Consider the following 21,383-nt stretch of genomic DNA (forward strand, 5'->3'; position numbering starts at 1 on the left):
TTGAAGCCAAAACAGTGGCCTTGCTCCGGCAGAGGCGATTAGGCTGAACGTAAGGATGCTTGGACTTAGTTAATACAGCTAAACGCACTGATTGTCTCTGAAAACCGGACGTTGCACGTGCGGGCCACGCAGGTGCAAGGAAGACCGAGCTGGCGTCGATGGTGCGAACGCACGCCGAGTGTCCGTACAATTTACGTAGCAACGTAAATGAATGCAACTTCGGTTACATACACTCAAACATCAGGCAAGCAAATGTGCAAGAGTCCAGTGAATGTATTCATTGAGGCAGTGGGTTCTGGAGCTGCGTGCACACTGTGAACATACCCGTATTCACAAAGAACTCTTACACTAGAAGTGTTCCCAAGAACATGTTCCAGCCAGTCCTCATGTTGGGTATAACATTAGCGAATGCGAACAGCACTACCCAACGAAGGGCAAAGGGCGCTACCTAACGAAGGGTTTTGCGAATATGGCCGCTGATTCCTGAAAGAACGACTCAGTATTTGTCTTGGTGTTTTATCATGTCTGTCCCACATTCTAGCCCACCGTACGCCATGCATGTGGAATAACATGAACGTGTCATATTTCATTTGATTTCATTTATTGAAGCCTTAAAGGCCCGGAGGCATTACATAAGGCGGGGGCAAACAAAGTGTGAGGAACTCTTCATCACGCTAAAGAGGGAAAAGAGGAAGAAAAGATAGACGAAGAATAGAAAAGGAAACGACGCTCAGGAGGGAACCGAGCAAGCAGTACTATCATCAAAATCACTAAAGAAACCATAATATACAACAAAGTACATACTACATAAATACTATAAAAAACATATTATGCGTGAGAACGAATCACTATCAATTAATTACTAAAAGGGGTCAATAAGCAAATGCATTTGGGACGAACCATTCTTGGTGTAGTGGATTGTTAGTTTCTCACGGAAAGTCGTGTGGTCGGCGGAAGAGACAATACAGTCGGGCAGAGTGTTCCACAGCACTATTGCATTTGGAAAAAAAGAATCCTTCATCAAAGACGTACGGCACTGCATGTGCGCGATTGGACAGCTGTGGTTGAGGCGGGGAGAGATTCTAGGCGGGGGTTGTAGTTGAGGGTGTCTGGCTATTGGGCGATAGTAGTAAGAGTGAAGCACGCAGAGACGCGAGATGATACGACGTGATTGAATACTGCGAAGATCGAGTGTGCGTTTTAGTTCAGTTATGCTGGTTTTGATTGAGTAGTTTGACATGATAAAGCATGCAGCACGATTCTGAATGGCTTCTAATTCGCAGGTGAGATATGCTTGCGAGGTCGCTATGGATGCTATGGTCGCTAAGAGGAACTTTTGAAAAATAGAAAATGAATGGTGCATCATGTGATATCAAAATCTTCCGTAATATTTCTTTGGTGAATGTTCAGGAGGGACACGTCAGCGCTAAAATTTAGGAAAGTGATGAATTGTTTAAGCTCTCAGACGCAAGCTGCAGTTTTCCTGAGCTAACCGCTATCCTAGCAGACAGCAGCGCACCAAATAGGACTTTGCATCCATTGAAGCAACTTGAAACACGCTGTTTCTCAAGCATACTAGACCGATCGGACACGCTACCGGAAGTTGCTCGGGACAGGCCAAAGAGGTTCTAAAAGCTCCTTCGACCACTTTGCGCGCGAGAGCGTTTAGCCTTGGTTTAAAGGATTAGACCTCGCACAGTGATGCAAGGCCTCACAAAAATTACCTTGTCTCTCGCTAACCGAGGCGACACCGATCCCCCGTACTGGGTATGTGCCATTATCATAGAGAAAGAAAAAAAAAATTAAAGGTGGACACTCCCATACTCCCCAGCAGCCCAATCGACCCTAGCGCACCTGGCGGTTGATGAGAGCAAATGGCCTGCACTTCATCTTTCGGCTTCGCTGGCGCGAAATTTGGATTACCCCGCGTAACTGACGTTAGGCTGTAGCGGAAGCCTGCCATTTCAGACCACTCATCGTCACCCAAATGGCAACGCTTTTATTAGTCGTTTTGGTTTAGCGATTCCCTATTTTGTCTAGTTCAATATTTGGTGTGAATTGAGGTCGTGACGCAATTTTCATTTCGATTAAGTTATAACAGATGGAGATAGAGGTAATCATATTTCACTGCACGTGTTTCCCAAAACACAGAAGTTTGTCTTCTGTGTTTTCGTGCAAGTGGTCATATGTATCAAAGAGACAGAGTTTCCGCAATGTTTTTATTTCAAGGCAAGATAGGCTTCTTCTGGGTTCTGCCGTTGTTAAAGCACCACGACACACAGCAGCAGCTGCCGTAGCTTGGACCGCCGGAAGGCATGTCATCAGCACGATCTGAAAATGTCAATAAGTGCAAGCTTCGTTAATTACCAAAACATATGTACACGTCATAACTGTAGCAGTAAACCGCTTTGAATGAATAGCGAACCGATGCACAATAGAAAACCACCGACATATTCTGACCTCTGACCCATAAATCTCGGGCTTACAAGGATAAATGTTAAGACCCCCCGTAGAGGGGTGTTCAAAAGTTCCCAGGACGCCATCCTATGTAATCCCATAGCATTACTGCCTTTGAACTTTTGGTCACCCCTGTACGTACTCAGTATAAGGAATACATTGGTAGGCAAAATATCAGTTCACATAAGCGTGGTAAAGATAGATACAAAGCGTCCAAATACGAGGCCTTTGTTCAAATGCATGCCACGCCACGCCTACGCGACAATACGTTGTGCAATGCCTTCCGCCACGAAAAAATGATAAGGAACCAAAAATTACTAGAATGCGCAGTACTTCCCTACACGGCCGCCGCAATAAGTACATGCAGCAGTAATTGGAGACTTTTCCCCACCGTTACTTTTCTGTATAAACAATACGCACGGAGGTATACACCAGCATCCGTCCGTGCGCCATAGATACACACCTCGCTGCAGTACAAAGCGCAATAAGCTACACTCGCTGTTTATGTCACATGCCATTGTTTGCGAGCAATATTATTAAGATATTCAGGAGCCCTTACCCTATAGGTTGAAACGAGTGAGCGAAGCTTGGCTACAGAGTGCCTAACGTCCTGCTTTTCTTTATTTAGGTAACGCCCGTCTCCGGAACGCCGTTTTCGGTCTGAATCGGCGTGGCGTCTTTTACGGTCTTTCCAGCGTTCGTCGGCCTCTGTAACGGGCCAACGAAAGGACCGTCAACCGTCACGCGATCATGTTAATGCGGGTAAGGAATTCAATTTTCTCGAAACCGGAATTTTCCTGAAATGTGCAATTCTTGATATTGACCTTAAGCGTTGTCCAGCAGATCGTTTTTAGTACGCCAATACGAACTATTTCAATGGAGCGGCGATACCGTGGTTATCGCAAACAGGGCTGGGCAAGAACGGTTTACCCTCGCAAACCGAGACGCAGCGTCTCGATGGCGTCTGACACGCGGCGAGTCGCAGTGCAGTGCACAGCCGTGAACCGGTGCAAGTTAAGGGCAGCTTCGCGTTGTTTGATGATTTTCGCGCAACGCAACCAACAAAGTTTATTCCGTTCTCGGCGGGGGTAGCAAGAAAGTACATGGTACCAGCCCTGTCGCTGCGCGTGTCTTCAGGGCGCATGCTTTTTGCATTGTTCGCGTCTAGTTGTCTCATATAAAGCCGCAAACTGGTTCTTTAGCGAACCTCGTCGCCCTCGCAAGTCAGTTCCTCTAAGCTTCGCTTGAAAACGTGACTCACCTGTCTCGCACACGAAAACACCGCCGCAGGCGACGTTCACGAAACCTTCTCGCTGGCACGCTGCTGGTACACGAATCGTTGATTTCTTCTCGATGGACGAATGGTGATTGGTGTTGATGTCAGTATGGATCAAGAAGAAAAAGCATGGAAGGTGTCTTGGATAAATTCTGTTTTTATGTATGAGAAACACGCCAAATTTGGGCGTTTAATATTATTTTGTAAAACGTTCGAGCAGAATTCATTACAACATTTTCTTTTTTTTGCGCCTGCGTCCTCTTGCGTTTGGTGAGAGCACTAGTTAGTTATGTAGCCGTGACGTTGTGCCTGAGGCCAGATTTCTCAGAGTGTCCGCTTTTAGGCTATTTCGTAGTCCATATTCCATCTTTAAAGAGACAACCAACACCAACGAAATCTCTTGCGGAGAACATCTACATTCATGCAGATCTCATGAAAGGTACAAGTAGCACAGCGTGTTCTTTTTGAAAGCATTGCTTGAAGCATTGCAGGGAACGCTTTGGACTTTGACAGGTAGATGGATAACGCTCCTATCATCAATTGTTTTATCGCAGTATCCTTAGCAAAACTTTTGTCACACTGTTTGCAGATTCTTTATGGTGATTATCATTGTTATAGAAGTACGTCGGGAGGCTTACTGCAACATTTGGTTTTCTTGTTCGATATAGTGGTTTTGGCAAGTAAATACTCAGACTCTCTTCAAGCGTTGTTAGTATGGGCTCGAAACTTTTGGTGACGATATGGTCACGCCAAATCCCAGTTGCTCCAAGAGGAGAGCAGATGTGGGACAGGCCACTTTGATGAGTTGACAGCTGCCCCGGCGCCGAAGCGGAAGTCATAAGCAAAGATTCGAGCTGCATAGGCGCGGAAGGCGACGCGCTCCCGAACCTAAACGAGACGGCGCACCGGACGGCGCGAGACATGACCCGCCGCGCCGAACAGGGAAACGCCTCTCGCACGATAGCGAACGCTTCTCGAGCAGAACGGGACAGGCTCACAAGATACAACGACATCACCAGTGCATATTTGAACGCCAGAAGGATATACCCCCCGCCGAGTCCCAAATTGAACAGGAGGCAGGCCGTCGCCTGGCGACAACTCCAGACAAACACGTTCCCTAATCCATTCCGTCTCAAACGCATCTTCCCAGATAAGCATCAGGACGACACGTGCAAATTGTGCCAGGAAGGACCAGCAACACTCAAACACATGCTGTGGGAGTGCAATGTAGTTATAGGAGGGATGACAGTTACTCCGGAGACCCTGTCGTCGAGGTGGGCCGCCGCTCTGCGCAGCTCAGACCTGGGAATCCAGACGTGGGCAGTCCAGCAAGCCCGTGAGGCGGCGTTGAGGCAGGGCCTTGACGTTCCTCCATGGGAGACCTGAGCCCGGGTCGCGTTAAACCTTGCCGGACGTACAAGAAAGTTGTATCCATCCATCCATCCATCCATAGGCGCGCGCTCATGCGACGAGCGCAATCAATAAAAAGCCGTTTCGGTTGAGCCGGGGCGGGAAAGGGCAGTGAAGAGTTTCGCGCGTGTTGCGCCAGCTTCGTTTACGTTCAGTTCAGTCCCGAAAAACGCATGGGACGGCCAGGCATTGTGCGTTCCCCCGAGGAACGGGCAGCTTTCGACGAGCGGGGGAGAGAAGTCACCCATGAAAGGGCCGCGCTTGTGGACGCTCGAGGCCGACGCTTGACCCAGGAACGGGTGGATAGGAGCTGCTCTCTGAAAATACTCTACAGAGAGGTGCTGTGTAAAAGCTGGGTACTGATATAGCCATTTCCGTTACTGCGTGCCTACTCCACATGCGCCCTGCTTTTGCCAGTTATGTCTCGTGAGCGAAGAAAACGAAAAGCCAGAGACACTAAGCTGCGGGTTCACTGGGCCCTTATTCCCAAAAAAGCTCTTAGGCTAGAATTGTTCTCAAGAGAAAATTTCAGCCAATCCCGATGGGGCACAGTATAGTAACGAATGAGGTCGACCAATGACGAAAAGCTCTTGCGAATTATCGGCTGTGTGAATTCAGCCACTGATCTTTAGCTATCCTAATGTTGCTTAACAAACATTGCGGGGCTAGTTGGTAATGTATTTGTTAAAGTAATCAAGCGCTTCTTTTTTTTATGAGGATAGCGAAGGAACTCCCGCGCACGTCCTGTCATCTCTTTCTGTGCTCTAGTAAAAAAAAAAAGCTCTGGATTGCTTTCTCAAGAATCGATGTTGCTTCATTGCACTTTAGTCTGCAGAGTATTGCTACACAAGACCGCTTTATCGAAGGTGCTACCATGTTTGATGGGACCCGCTGCGTTGGCGCACTGGCTATGGTGTTTCCCTGCTAAGCACGAGGTCGAGGAATCAAATCCTCGTCGCGGCGGCCGCATTTCGATAGGGGCGAAATGCAAAAGCTCCCGCATCCACTGCATTGGGCGAACGGTAAAGATATCCTGGTGGTCCAAATTAATCCAAAAATTAATCCATGCCTCACAATCAAATCGTGTTTTTGGCACGTGAAAGCCTAGAATTCATTAATTAATATTTGGTGTGATCTTGAACGGTTCCTGTTCTGTCAGCAAAGCTAAAATAAATGGTTTTTTCCTTTCTCATAATAAAATCGTCTAGTAATTAACTTGTGTACGGGCTTTCTATCAGTTATATAATTCATCTGATGAACAATAAAATAAATTAAAGAAATAAAACGTATCATGACTCATCGCGCGCTAAATTAAGGTTCACTTACTATGCGATTAGGAGCATTCACTAGAAGATGCACCAACGGTCATGCAATCGCTTTGGATTCCGCCCCCTAGAAACTGCAAAGCTTTGTTATAAAATTGTATAATTTCGATACATTCATCTACAGTCAATCGTAATTTGATACAACAATTAAATTATGAGGTTTGTCGTGCAACATGGTTACGATGTGCGCCGTAGTGAGGGACTGCGGGTTAATTTTCCCCTGCTGGGGTTTTCTAGCGTGCATCCAATTCATGGTACACAAACTATTCTTTGTTTTTCGCTTTTCGTGCCCATCGAGATGCGGCCATGGGGGCAAGGACTGAACCCGTCACCTCCAGCTCAGCAGCACGGTGACATAGCCACTCGGTTGCCCCGGAGGCTGATCACGTGACCGCCTAACGTGCACCTTGGAACCATGAAAAAACTTCTCAAGATCGTGGCGTACAACCTTGAGGCCACTCTGTTTTGTTCAAACAAAGTCACTCTGCTTTGTTCTCCAACTTAGTCTGTGCCTTTCTTCAGCTGTTTCCTTACATTTGCAATGGAAAGGTATGGTTAATCTATTGAGGTAACTTCCACGGCATTGTTATGCCTGTGTGGCGCTTTTTGATGTATGATACAGTGAAACCTCGTTATAACGAACAGTTAAAAAGTCGGAAATTAGTTCGCTATATCCATAATTCGTAATATAAAATTTCGTAAAAAATACATGCAAGAGGAGCAAAATTCAATCAGAGAAGGCACAGCAACTCGAACGACGCTTACTTGGGTCACGTTAATTTATTTACGCACAAAGAACTGCGTTATCGCGGCCTGCTTCTTGGTGTTCATCGCATTCCGTATCACGCCCTGTTCCACAGTTTGCAAACACTCAACAAGGACAAACCCACTGCCCCCAATACCATTGCAGTGGCGGCGCAGTAAATCCAACGCAGCAAGTGCTTCTTGTGAAGTCGGAATGTTCTTATCGTCTACAGGGTCAGCCTGAGCTTCGCATGCGGGATGTTCAGAGACTTCCGCAGCGATTTCGGCGTCCGTCAGTACAGCCGTGCTCGCTGAGATGTCGTCGCCACCTACGAAGTCTTCTACAGTCATTGTTGCGGGCATGTCACCAACACCAACATGGCCGTTGGTGGGCATGTCACCAACGGCCACGCCACTGCTAACACTAAAACGCAAAAGCAACATTCGATCACGCCGCTGCCGCCACTGCTGAAGCGGTGGTGTCAGCGGTTGTGAGATGCGGACGATTTCTTTGGCTGTCAACTCTTGATGACGACGTGGCATCTGCGGCGCTGTCAGTGCCTGCGAGGTTGTCCTGAACGTTTGCTGCGCCGCGCAACACACTTGTAGTGCAACGAAGCCTGCCGCCTGCTATTAAAGTGAGGTAGGGCTTGGCGTCGCGAAGTTCGTTATATCCGTTTTATGCCAAACCGCGTTCGCTATAGGAAGTTAAAAATACATGTGTTTGACAAAAATATTTCGGAAGAGTTCGATATATTCAATAATTCGTTATATGCGTGTTCGTTATATCGAGGTTTGACTGTATTAGCGTGCCTTTTCGGTAATGAATGGTGTTGAGCCTTTGTTCGTAATAAGAACAACGTCTTCCGTTGATGACATGGGCTGCCTAGATTAGTGATCAGTTAAGCGAGCGCGACTTGTAAGATTCAAAGAGTTCCGAAGAGAACACTTTCATTCACGAGCACGGCAATTTTTCCTGCTTAATCTACTGCATCATGCATGAAAATGTAAAATAGCATTTTTTCCCCATTGAGGCTAGGTGCCATAATGTGCTTGTTTACTGTGGTACGACAGGATTCATTGAAACCTGTTCTTTTCATAAAATAAACGCGCTGTTATCATTCCTGATTTGACAAATGACGAATTGCTTTCTGCATCTGTTTTATTCGTTTTTTCTTACTAATTTCTTGGTATTTACTAATACCGTCAGCTCCCCCCCCCCCCTCCTCATGCAAAGCGACAATTAGGGGATCTAAGAGTTGAAAAAAATATTGATGAAAAATTGCAACCAAAGTTTTCGTCGTGCCCGGAAAATAACGCGCGATCAGAACACTTCTTTGTATTTCTGAAGCTTTCCCTGCGTTCTGCACTTCGTGACTTTGATACAAATGGTGGACTGCACCGCAGCCTCTTTGTTTTGAAAGACGATGGATGGCAGATGTGCTCATTAACTGAGTTCACGGACGCTCATGATAGCTTGCACCAGTCTCTTCTACTTTCTTTGCTGGAACGCACTCGCAATATCTTACATGTAGAGTTTTTAGCAATATGTCTTGTTCTTCGCTGTCTGCCACGCGCCTTTCTTGGTTCTGAACTTTCTTTAACGCTGCAAAACCACCCACGCATGACGACGGGATCCAGCGCTCAACAAACTCAACTTCTTAAATGATGCGCAGCTTGTACCACATGCGTACGACACGTCTCAAGAAATACGCGTGTTAGTAATCTTGTTCTCACCGCAGTGCCACTTGTTCTTCCCAGTGGCATAGTCAACAAACTCAAATCTTTGAGTTTGTTTCTCGTTTAGCGACCGTGCAGATAGAGCGCGCCCTAACTGTACGTTCGCACACGGACGACACAGAACGTGCTCTGACTATGCATATTGTATAGCAGGCTATGGCCGAGTTAAGTGACGGGCTGGGCGAGGCACTAATTATTCGAAATTTTTTTCTTTATCCCTTTGTTACGCTTTTTCTTACGCTTCCTTGTTTTTTTTCAACGTTACTTGGTTGCGGGTGCTCATCTTGAATGAATTAGAACTGCTGGTTTAACTGGTTCCGTGCTAATTATGTTACTAAAAAATTAAATTCTGAGGTGTTGCGTGCCAAAAGCGCGATCTGATCACAAGACTATTGTAGCTGACTCCGGATAAATTTTGACTACCTGGGGTTCAATACGTGCGGCCAATGCACGGTATTGGCGGCGAGGAGTTACGGAGTCGCCATCTAGCGGAAGCGCCTCGCTGGCGTAGTATGAGGGATCACGCGGCACGCTCCTCATAGGTTTTGCTGTCAGCGCTCACTGAAAACACCACGCGCGAGCTCTCCCGGACATTTCTGTAAGTACTTTCGAAACGAGAGAAGTTTTTTACTGTCTAAATAATAATGTTGGGCAAACTGAAAGCACACAATCGTTCACAGACGCTACCTCTTTACCGAATACGTACAGTGAACGCCACTGCGCGCGGTCGCCGCGATGGAGACTCCCGAAGCGGCTTCTTGCGTGAAAGGTAGGTAAAAGCTGAGAGCAAGCTATGTGAAATATGTTCTTATAGTGTTTGTATAACTAAATGGAGCGCAATAGCATGAAGCCTCAATGCAGCAATCGCGCAGATTCGCAGCGACCGACTGCGCGTCTGCATGCTTGTCCGCGCACTGTATCGCTTTCTCCGCGCGCGCGTTTTCGCACCGTGCCATGAGCTTTAGGCCGCAGAATATGAGAATTTACAGTATACAAGCAACCATTGCTGCGTGGGTGCTATCAGAGCTGTTCAAAAATAACTTCACTGTAGAGACTTCGACGCCTGCGGGGACTGTGATGTGCCGTCGCGACGATTCAACCTTGTGTTTTCTTCTAAATTCTTTGACCTTTCAATATTATTTCTCGAGTTGCGTCGCACTGTATGTTTATCGGTGTTCTCAGCGTGCCATTTCCCGCTGCTCCTTCTTTTTTTAATCCAGTGCATTAATTCATAACACAAACATGACCATATACCATGCTTTTTTAAATGTGCTTCTTACCGTTGTCTTTCCACTCCACTCAACTTGCTAGTATCTATAGCATCGACAAGTTCATAGACCAAACCGTCATGACATTAGTCGGGCAGCGGACTCGGGCGACCGTCTCAGTGCGCGTTTTCAGAACATCGCAGACGGGGCGCCGTAGCAGAAATCTTCCTCACGTCTGTGCTTGCTGCACAGCCGAATTGTAGCTGATGACTGTTTGCCGGTTTTATGTTTCACGTGCCAAGCTTCAAGCAGCTTCTTGTCCTGCGGCTACGTGTGAACAAGGCTGACACCGGCCTTCGTTACGCGCGTTCGGCACTGCGGCACCGAGCAGTAGCCTACCATGTCGCGCGCCTTCAAAGGCAGCCACTACCTATTGTAGTGCTCTCAAGCGTTGTAAAGGAGACACTCGAAGCGGGAAAATCTCGCCAATAAATGAGGACCGCAGCGTACGAGGGAATTTAAACACGTTTTCAGCTCACTTTGGCGCTCCCGAAGCAGCCGATGCGGACGCTATGCCCACGTGATCCCTCCTAGCACGTCACGCCGACGGTGGCGCCAGCTTTTCCAGTGGTGGAGCTCGAGGCCAGTACAGGAGCGCTCTTGCTCTCATTGGAATGCGGCCACTATGGCCGGGGTCGAACTCGGGAACTGGGGTTAAGCAGGGCTACGCCCTAACCACTGAGCTTCGCCGGTGGGCCTCATTATTGATCAAATCGATTTAAAAAAAATTTGACAGCGCAGCTTGTATGCTGCAGTTACTTTCGAACGAAACGGAGCCTGACTGCAGCTGGCTATCTTGAGCGATGCGTTCACGAGTCGTTAGAGAAAGAGCGATAGCAGAAAGTGCAGATAGGTTATCGAAGCCATCAAGGTTCTCACAACAGTGTTCACTGTGCGTTCAAAGTAGGTCGCAGAGTCCGGTCGTCTTTAATAAGTGCAGCGGAGTTCTGTTGGCTCGCCGCTCCCGATGACCACCGGCAGAGTCCGCGAGCCCAGTAGCATTTATTCGGTGGGGTCATACTTGCTGATATTCTAGTGGCTTAGGTGCGAACGCTAGGTACCTTGGGAAAGATTGGCACACCTGCGGAAGTTGTACTAGCACGGGAGTAACACCAGAAAAATAAAAAAAAAGTGACAGTTGCACTCTAAGGCGAAGCATTGCAAGTGATGATGATGATGTATAACGCTGCGTACGAGGCTAGGGAGCCTCGATAGCATCGCTTCATCGCCGGTTCCCTTTTCAAGGCTCTAGTCTTGCGCTCGCATCGCAAAACTAAGGATTAGATAGATTTAGCTTGACCTTTACCATCCGTTCCACTGAGACCGGCAGGTGCACCGCGGTGTGTGGTTATGCACACAGCCGCTCGGCAGGAAGTCTAGATGCATCCACGCGCGACGCTCGTGCCAGCAGCGGAATCGTGAAAGATGCCCTGTCTCAGGGAAAGCCGATTAAACGGAGCGGGATGGTGTGTCCGCTCGACTCCGTCACTTTTGCAAGAAAACGCACTGCGCCTCTCTGGACACCTAAAACTCCTCGTGCGGGTCACGCATGTGTGTCGATACGTGGCAGCACGACAGTGGCGTCGGCGCCAGTGGAGCTCGAACGTCCACATAAGAGACCACACATTTGACAAAAACATATTGGCGAAAAAAATAAATTAGCATCTCTTATAGCAAAAAAACAAAATGGCCAGGCTTAGCTTGGTTAAGCCAAGAATGCGTTGCATATTGCGCGAGTTGGGGCCCAGCTTTTCCTCCAGCTGTCGTGACGTCATGTCACGTGGTTGCGCTAAAGGTCAGTGGTGGCTGCCCGGCCGCGCCCAAGGGTTGAACTGAGTGATTGAAATATGCAACGCATAAAAAAGGATATAAGAATGTCCGACGATTACGACACTCCTTCATACGAAATTTGAGCGCAGCTGTGTACGTGTTTTCATTTCACGATATGTTGACATAAAGAATTAGGGACCGAAATCCCCGCGCAGTGACGTAAGCGCCTTCGCAGGCATTTACGGGAACGCTGCAGTTCGGGAACGCTGGCATGATGAGCGGCATTGGAGCCAGCTGCGGAAGAAGGCGGCGACGAACGCAGAAGCGGTGACACGAGCGTGTTCGTGCAGTTACGCCGAGGGACGCCGACGCTCAACCCGAAAATAGGCGCCTAAGTGCTGCGCCCTAGAAAACACAACGCAACACACGCGTTCACATTTACTATAAGCCAGGTCCTTCTATACGGAGGGACCCTGCCACAGCAGCGGCGGAATGCGCAAGCATCTCGCTTTCCGAAGGTTCGTTTTGCCTGCGACGTCCCCGAGCAGGCGGTGTTTCATTTGCGCTCCAGTCTTGCCGCGCTGACGACCGCTGACGAAAGCGCGGCGCCAGCCAATCACGAGAGCGGATGTGAACGTTCCGAAAGCGAGGTGCATGCGTGCGATCTCAGAAAAGTAGAGTGTACAGCTGCATTTTGTTGGTTCCAAAATATATACAGGTCAGGCCTACCTGAACCTGCGCGCGCTAGGTACTGCCGTATGTGCGAAAGTGCAGATGTACCGCAACGCTATACATTTCTGCAAGTCGAGCTTCAGCAATGCCGCCTCATAAAACGGCAAGTTGCTTTACCTCCAACGGCGTGTGAACAGCAAACGCACAGGATAGGCATTGACCTTTTATCATTTTGATGCAGGGTTGCTCGAGTGTTAGGCAGCACATGCAAGAAATATCTCATTTGTGGTATTAGCTGCGATTGTAGCTTTACATTTGAGATCACATTGTGGTAAGCCCTAACGCATTTGCCAAAATACGCACATTTCATCCGGTATCGAGAGATTCTGTACGCTTAATACCTTCCGTATCATTCTATGTTGACACATAATCCCACTGTTGCTCATAAAATTTCTCAAAGATATGCAGGGTTCTTAATCATATATTTATAATTGTAAGCTCTGATATCTATGACAGCAGATATATTCGACTCCGGCATCCTGATTAATTATTCACTCGACTATACGCGGGCTCCTGTTCTTAGGCGAATTTGCGAAATCACATGCGGCATTGCTTGAGCAAAGTGATTCTTAAGTTCTGAAATATTCTCGCCATATGTATATGACCACTCACTAGACGCAGGTGATATAACTGCCCTGGAATGACCGCGCATTGTTCTGCAAATTGCCACTGTAATTTAATGTCGAGGAGTTCAGATATTTCATTTACACTTGAAGAGGTATGAACCTTCGGATAAATAAAGGAGCACAAGAGCCCGGGGAGGGGATAACAGTTTTTTCACCGCGTGATTCATGGCCGAAGCCCCAGAGTGGGTTGCGCCGTTTCACTAGGGAACGAGAACAAGCGGAGCTATGATGCTATTGAGTCCTTTTAAAAGGAACGCTAAATTATTTTGGCGCAACCTGCAGTCGACTTCAACATGTGGGTGACATTTTTGGCTTGAGCAGGCCTCCACAGGGAAGAACATCTTTTCGAGAAACGAAGCTGAATATGACCCAGCGGTGGAACTACCTTATGAACTCAACTCAGCAGAACTCGTGAACCTGGTCTTGGAGAAAACCTGCGTAGACACTGCTGAAAAACGTCGGAAGGGTGCTGTGAAAGTGAACTTGCGTCTGGCAACCTTCGATGAACTAGATCTTCAAACGGTGCATCGAAAGGACTGTGGATCACGGTCTTTGAAGGAAGAGGTGAGCCTGGTCTTGAATGCTTTTCATGTACAGCAAGAATTGATTGTGCAACAGAACCGACAGGTGACATCACTTATAAGCTATCTAAAGGCCGAGAAGCCGGTGACTAAATTTGTAGGACTTGATGCGTTCGACGGCATGCATTCAAGTCCACAGAGTTCGCATAGATTCTATGAATATGCCGCTGGGAAGAACAAGTGGCACTCCGGTGAGAACATGATTACTAACATGCGTAGTTTTTGAGACGTGTGGTACGCATGTGGCATAAGCTGCGCATCATTGAAGAAGCTAACAACTCTTGGAACCAATGGGAGGTAAAATTCCTAACGACATTCCGAAGCGACCCAGTACAAGATGGGGCACCGCGCTTCATTTCATATTTAAGCAGAACTCCCTCGTCGAGTATTTCTTTGAGAAATGCCGCCTTTGAGAGTTGGCCGAGCTTATGCTTCCGTCTTGTATCTTGATGGCCCTCATAATGCATGAATTGCACGTTGAAGTCCTGAAGAAAGTGCAAATACGATCAGCTAAAACTATAGACGGGCTCCTGGAGTGCCTTCAGGACATACTATCTACTTCGGAATAAATTATAAGTGCTAACTAAAGCAGTCGCTTCAGACGGACCAACGCGGATTCTGATAAGATGGGGCACCGCGCCTAATTTCAAATTTAAGCAGGACTCAATCGTTGAGTATTTCTTTGAGAAACGCCGCCTTTTAAAGCTGGCGGAGTCTACGCTTCCATCTTCTGCCTTGAAGGCCCTAATAGTGCATGGACTGCACGCTGAAATCCTGAAGCAAGTGCAAGTACAATCAGCCAAAACTATAGACGGGCTCCTGGAGTGACTTCAGGGCATGCTATTTACTTCGGAACAAATTTTAACTACTTACTAAAGCGCTTGCTTCAGAGGAACTGGCGTGAATTCATCAAGCCGTAATAAGCGAGCCACTTTGTAAGCAGCACAGAGAACTTGGACTGGCGTGCTCCCATAGGTCGGGTGAATAATATCAACAACAATGATCAAGAGGTTTCGACGGCAAAAAAGTAACGAAAAAGGTTGATCAGTCTTACCCGACCATCTCAACTGAAACAATTAAACTTGCGCTAGCTAACTTCACACTGGCGTCAAAATAGGAAACAGGCATATGATGGATTTGCAAGACAGTGGTGTTTCTGCGTCTACAATAAAAACCAAGCTCGCGGGTGCACGTCATCTGCGTAGTGGAAGTGTGCTACGCGTACAAGATTACGATGGAAGAGTGACATTGCATAATCTCTGGGCCTCAGTTAACATTGAGTTCCAAGGTCAACAAACAGCGAACTATTAGTCAGAGGGTGTGACGTATGACTTTGCGCTATGGAGACTAGATCAAAGAAACTGAGAATCAACGTATATTGGAACGATGCGGTTTTGGTCAACGGAATACCAAGGGACGAAACACAGTAGGGGGGAAAAGATAACCTACGAGTTGTCAAGCGCGCGAAGGATATTGCAAAAGACCTACCCTGAGCTTGTATGCATAGGAAGTATATATCCGCAAGCGATTAAGTCACACAAGGTCCCTTTAGAACTAATTGACAAGACCGTTTCTCCAAATAACTTCATAACATGTCAAGGAAGCGAGATATATGGTTGAGGAAAGACTTGCAGGAAACGCTAGACGCCAATATATTCCGACCTTCGGTATCACCCGTCGCATTTCCTTGACAATTGCGCCAAAGGAAGATGGAACTTTCAGATTGTGCATACGCTACAGGGTTCTCAACCGTCAGACAGAACTGGTGCCGTTTCCCATAAACCTTCAGTTCTCAAAATCCTCCTCAACGTTTGCCAACTCCCGCATTCAACGGCAAGGTTTAATAACTGGTGGCAGCACTAAGGATGAACCTTTGTCTAAACAAGTCCTAAGGAACTAAGAGCAGCGAAAAAGAAAGAGCCTTCCCAGGGAGTCCCGAGGAACCAGGAACAGCGGACCGATGAACCGGATGGCGTGGTGTTGCATCCGTGAGAGAGCGCGTGGTCTTTTCCTCTCGATTCGCCAGACTTCAAATTTTGCGTGTTTATTTTGATGGTTCTAGGAATCGGCAATTTATTGCGTATTCTGTGTTTGCACAAATTACTCAAGGAAAATTGTTCTAACCACAAGTCGGGGCAGCTGCCATGGATCTTAGAAGGTTGACGAAGTCAGACTTGTTATGTGCGATGAGTTGGGAGCTGAGGCGGATGGAAAGATGAAAAAGCCAGCAATCAACAAGGCAAATGAAGATAGTGGCAGTGATGATGAAAACATTAAGATTGCTTGTTAGGTGATACAAGAAACACGGGAGCGTGAGCGTCAAGAACTTGAGAGTGTGTTTGAGCGTAAGCGAGAACGGAAAAATACAATAAAGAGATGGCAGAGCTACATGTTGAACTTCAGAAATGGCGTCGAGCGGCGGGCAGTGAACGGGACAACCTTAGCGGATCAAGCGAGGTCGAGCCATGTCGGATACACCAGTGGATGAAACCGTACAAGGTAGGAGAGGACATTGCCTGATTCTTGGTTCATTCCGAGAGAACTTGTGAAAGGCGTAATTTTGCTCGGGGCACCTGGTCACGGCGCTTGGTGATTTTGTTGCCTTGTAAGGCAGCGAACGTAGTCGCAAGATTAACGGCTAATGACGCGGAAGACTACGGGAGTGTAAAGGCAGCGCTATTGAGGAGGTACCGAATTTCTCCAGAAGCATTTAGGCACCGATTCAGAGAAGCGAGCAAAAAGAGGGATGATGTTTTGAAACCAAACCTTGTTGAGTGGCTTAATGATGCCGAAGTCTACGAAAGTGGAGACAGAATTATAGAATGTATTTGTCTCGAACAATTCTACCGCAGCATTCGACAGTCAGTGAGGTTTTCGGTGCACGATAGAGATGCCGTAGAATGGTAGATAAAGCGGCTCGGCTAGCTGATGAGTACGTGATGCGACGAAAAGTCACTACCGACAAAGAGTGTTGAAATGGAAGAGATAATCCGAGAACATATATCCGCCATAAAAGCAGGCACAGGTAAAAGCTACCGAGAGGGCCGAGTCGATGAAAAAATTAAAAAAAACTCAGGAAGGAAACAACGATAAGGGAGCTAGCAGCCCTCCGGAGGAGGGGACAAAGAAGGTTGATACGCGAGAGTTCGAGAAGAGGCGACCGATCTGATGATATCAGTGCCGGGGCCTAGGTCACTGTGCCTCGGATAGCAAAGAAAAAAAACGCCGGTAGTGCTTTCCTACGTGGGCGAAAGCGACGAAAGCTTGGAGCTTCTCCGCCCATACCTCCAGAAGCTACGGATTAGCGGAAAAACCTGTAAGGTATTAAGGGACAGTGAAGGAACCATGGACCTAGTTCACCCTTCTTTTGTAAATGCCGAGGACTATACAGGGAAGGTAACTTGGATCAAGTCAGTACTAGGGGAACACAGCGTATGTATGCCAATAGCACGAGCGACAATTTCCGGTACTTTCGGAGAATTAGAAACAGAGGCAGGTGTTTCGAAGGCGCTACCAATGGACTACCCGTATCTCTTTTCAAATCGTTCGGAGCGTTTATTACGGGAGCGCGGTCAGGAGTTCGGAGAAGGAAGGGTGCAGGCATTAGCCCGCAGCTGAGCACGCCAAATCGCCGCTCAGCTGACCGAGGACCCCAGCGCAGCGGTGGCGGAACGCGAGGAAGCGCATTCCCTAGTATAACCTCGGAAAGCGGAGGAAAAAGAAATCAGTGTGGCAGCAGGAGTACCAATTAAAATGATCCCCGTAGAAAACTCGCGTAGCGAAGAAAGGTCGTCAGTTGAAGCAACAGAAAGGGAGAGCAGGTCTGTACTTTCACCTCCTTCTGAAGGCTTTGACAGGCTTCTCCAAGTGGACAGGGAGTCGCTCAGCGCGAAGCAACAGAGGGACTGGACTGGGACACGTTTACACTACAACGCGAAAGAGGGCATAGCTAGGCGCAACATTACCATCCACGAAAAGGGAGGACTGCTGTATAGACACTACCGAGATCATAGGGGCCGTATCCTCGATCAATTAATCATTCCGGAGAAGTATCGGGTGGATCTCCTGACTTTATGTCACGGAAATGGCTGGTCGGGCCATCTAGGAATCAATAAAACGAAGGAGAGGCTCTCGTTAGGATATTACTTGCCAGGATGCTTTAAAGATGTGGAAAATTATGTGAGGTCCTGTGACGCGTGTCAGCGAGTTCGGAAGCCGGGAGATAAATGCAACACACCTTTAAAGTTGGTTCCCTTAATCACGGAGCCATTCCGTCGGATGGTGATCGACGCAGCCGGGACCAGGGTGCAAGTACCCTTTGACTATGCTCTGTCCCGCGACAAAGTTTTCTGGAACGATTCCTTTGAAGGAACTGAGCTCCACCGAGATATTCGAGGCTCTGCTGTCCGCGTTTGCGCTAATCGATTTTCCTGTAGAGATTCAGGCTGACCAGGGGACAGTATATACGAGTGCTTAAACGGGACGCTAAAGCGAAACAATAAATCAGTTTAGACTAATGAAGCAGTGTTTCAGAGCTCTGCACGCAGTCATTTCAAAAAGATAGTTTGATTATTAGATGAGAAAATGAAGGGCCAAGTATCAGTATTTGAAGTTCGCGCCGAATCCAAAGCGCCGGTACGTCAGCGTGACGTCGGGCATTCCAAAGTATGTTTTCGCATTTGGGCCGCGTTGGCTGAGTAAAGGTTCCCAAAACTTGCGATTTTTAATGTTTAGTTCCTTTAGAACACAATGTAGTGAATCTGTACAACTATATATAATTAGTAGGCCCTAGAAGATGCGATAAAATCCATGACGTCACAGCCACCAGGTGCGGGAACTTAAGTAGGTGTCGCCACCCATATTTCGTTCTTGCGCTTTTTCTGGCTTACCAAACGTCCTATCGTTGTAAGAGTGGTGTTTTTGGTTTTGTAGAAAGGTAATTTACTGATGGAGAAGAAGTAATTTTTCACTTTAGTGTCCCTTTAACCATGACGTTCCTAGAAAGGTGTGGTGTGCGGCTGATACACAGCGCCGTGCACCATCCACTATCAAACAACGTAGAGAAGATACACTCGGTGCTTAAGAGAGTGTTACGTGCATTGTGCCATGAACACAAAGCAGACTGGGAGGACTGTTTACCCGCAACCCTGATCGCGTTGAGAACGGTCCTACATAAGGCAACGGGGTTCACTCCTTCCGGACTGGTATACATCGGACGATCCGTTCCCCCTCAGAATGTTAAGAGAAATGTGAGAAGGAACAGGTGAAAGCCAGATGGTGGTGAGTCAAGTTTTAAATTTGCTGGATCGCCTAACTGTCTCGCGAGAACTGTTTGAAAAAAACCTAAAAGAGGCCCAGGAAACCGCGAAAGTGTACTATGACAGAAATGTGCGTAGGCGAATATTTAAGGTAGGCAACAGCGTCACGATTCTAAGGCCTTCACGAAAAAACAAACTTGAGGTACAGTGCGACGAACCCGTAAAGGTTACCCAGAAGATATCGGAGACTAACTACACCCTAGAAGTTCCCGGAAAAAGAAATAAAGGACTCATTTACCGCTGCAATTTAATTAAACCTTATTGGGGAAGGAAAGAGCTTGTGAAAGTGGTGATAAATGCGTCTGAAGAAGTAGCGGTCGAACTTTCAGGTTAAGCAACAGTGACAGATGCGGTACGCTCCGCAGAGGACAACGTGAACCTGTCTGTAAACCGACTGGCTCTCGAGGCCTATCAAGTAAGCGACCTCCGGAAACTCTTTGATGAATTTTGCCAATGCTTCAGTAGGCGGCCGGGGAGAACGACACTCATTACTCATGACATTGAGTTCACATCAGACGAACCGATCCAATTCCAACCGTACTGGGTCTCACCTCGTCAGCGAGAAAATAATGGAAGTAGAGGTCAAACGAATGCTTGAGTTGGGAATCATTGAGCCAGGAGACAGCGATTACACTTCCCCAATGATTCTCGTAGAGGTGAGCGGGAAAGAGCCGCGTCCGTGTGTGGACTATCGGAAATCGAATTCAATTACAAGGGACCAACTTTGCCCTACCCCTAACGTAGAAGAACGAGTTGAACGGTTGGGCGGAGCCCAGTACGTTTCAACAATCGACTTAGTTTGGGGATGCTGGGAGGTGCCCCTGTTAGAAAGCTCAAGTCGCTACGAAGCATTCACTTCCCTGCTTGGCACATTTCGACCACTAATGTTAAGTTTCGGGCTTACGAACGCACACGTTTAGCTTTTTTAAGCTGACGGATATTGTTTTGTAAGACCTACAAGATTACGCGATCCCCTACTTAGATGATGTAGCCATCTTTTCTAACAGCTGGAATGATCACTTGGATCACTTAAGGAAGGTGCTGGCACGTCTACAAGACGCGGGTCTCACGGTAAGGGCCGAAAAGTGCAACTTCGGGTGTTCGCAAGATACCTAGGTACCTATAGCATGTCGTAGGACAAGAAACGCGGCGGCCCTCCGAACTGAAGATAGGGCCTATCAATAACTTTCCTGAACCGTGAACTAAGACGTATGTCAGAGCCTTTCTGGGGCACGTGGGAATGTACCAGCGGTACATTCCACATTTCTCACAGGTAGCAAGCCCCCTGACAGACACCTTCCGAAAGGGAGAGCCCGAAAAAGTTCGATGGAATGAGGCCAAGGAAAGCACATTGCAGCACCTGAAAGAGTTTCTGAACTCCTGACCAGTGCTTCGGACCCCCGATTATTCTAAGAAATTTATCGTGCAGTGCGACGCTAGTGACAGGCGGTTGGGAGTCGTCCTCAGTCAGGTAGGTGAAGACGCGGAGGAGCATCCGGCACTGTATGCTAGCCGAAAATTAACGTGCAGAGAGGAGGCGTACAGCGCTTCCGGAAAAGAATGCGCCTGCTTAGTTTGGGTGGTCCAGAAATTATCTTGTTATCTGTACGGAGCGAAAGTCACTTTCAAGACTGACCACTGTCCTCTGACCGGGCTCAGACACATGTCCCGTAAGAACGGACGCTTGCTCAGATGGAGTCTATTCCTCCAGCAATATAACTTCACCGTCCGTTACGAAAGGGTCAAGTTAAATGGGAACGTGGATAGTTCGAGTCAGATATTTCGCTAAACCAACTGATTACCTTCCTTTCTTTGACTAACGAGGTAGGAAGTGTTATTATGGGCTGGAAGTTATACTTGTAGTTTCAAAATTTTGCTTGTGTATACTTATAAAAGTTGTTTTCAATAATTGTTTAACTTTCTCCCGCTTTTTTTTTCAACGACAATATCACTCTGGCCTCGCGGCATTCGGGGAGATATGGAAAGGAAGTGCTCTATCAAAAGTGGGAAAAGGAAAAAAAAACAGGGCTGATTTTCACATAGTAATACCCAGGCGAGTCAGGGGTGAAGAGCCTGCACTTGCACGCGGTGCAACGCTGTGTTGTTTCGCTTGTTTTACGTACGTTCTCCAGGACC

At 47.5% G+C, this 21,383-nt stretch overlaps 1 protein-coding gene and 1 pseudogene across 1 annotated transcript in view; one reads left to right on the forward strand and one right to left on the reverse strand.

Moving 5' to 3' along the window:
• LOC139047029 (calcitonin gene-related peptide type 1 receptor-like) overlaps nt 1–21,383 on the reverse strand; it is a 203,874-nt gene that overhangs the window by 175,431 nt on the left and 7,060 nt on the right. The window lies entirely within an intron of this gene.
• LOC139061420 (uncharacterized) lies at nt 17,275–20,631 on the forward strand (annotated as a pseudogene).

This window comes from Dermacentor albipictus, chromosome 6, assembly GCF_038994185.2.
Source record: "Dermacentor albipictus isolate Rhodes 1998 colony chromosome 6, USDA_Dalb.pri_finalv2, whole genome shotgun sequence".
NCBI lineage: Eukaryota > Metazoa > Arthropoda > Arachnida > Ixodida > Ixodidae > Dermacentor > Dermacentor albipictus.